We start from the raw sequence: 936 nt of genomic DNA on the forward strand, positions 1-936 counted from the left end.
GTTCAGGTCTGGTGAGTTTGCTGGCCAGTCAAGCACACCAACACCATGGTCATTTAACCAACTTTTGGTGCTTTTGGCAGTGTGGGCAGGTGCCAAATCCTGCTGGAAAATGACCAGCTTCAAAAAGCTGGTCAGCAGAAGGAAGCATGAAGTGTGCCAAAATTTCTTGGTAAACGGGTGCAGAGACGTTTTTAAAAAACACAATGGACCAACACCAGCAGATGACATTGCACCCCAAATCATGACAGACTGTGGAAACTTAACACTGGACTTCAAGAAACTTGGGCTTTGAGCTTCTCCACCCTTCCTCCAGACTCTAGGACCTTAGTTTCCAAATGAAATACAAAACTTGCTCTCATCTGAAAAGAGGACTTTGGACCACTGGGCAACAGTTCAGTTCTTCTTCTCCTTAGCCCAGGTAAGACACCTCTGACGTTGTCTGTGGTTCAGGAGTGGCTTAACAAGAGGAATACGATAACTGTAGCCAAATTCCTTGACACGTCTGTGTGTGGTGGCTCTTGATGCCTTGACCCCAGCCTCAGTCCATTCCTTGTGAAGTTCACTCAAATTCTTGAATCGATTTTGCTTGACAATCCTCATAAGGCTGCGGTTCTCTCGGTTGGTTGTGCATCTTTTTCTTCCACACTTTTTCCTTCCACTCAACTTTCTGTTAACATGCTTGGATACAGCACTCTGTGAACAGCCAGCTTCTTTGGCAATGAATGTTTGTGGCTTACCCTCCTTGTGAAGGGTGTCAATGATAGTCTTCTGGACAACTGTCAGATCAGCAGTCTACCCCATGATTGTGTAGCCTAGTGAACCAAACTGAGAGACCATTTTGAAGGCTCAGGAAACCTTTGCAGGTGTTTTGAGTTGATTAGCATGTCACCATATTCTAATTTGTTGAGATAGTGAATTGGTGGGTGTTTGTTAAAT

This window comes from Sinocyclocheilus grahami, unplaced genomic scaffold (assembly GCF_001515645.1).
Source record: "Sinocyclocheilus grahami isolate Dianchi unplaced genomic scaffold, SAMN03320097.WGS_v1.1 scaffold34.1, whole genome shotgun sequence".
NCBI lineage: Eukaryota > Metazoa > Chordata > Actinopteri > Cypriniformes > Cyprinidae > Sinocyclocheilus > Sinocyclocheilus grahami.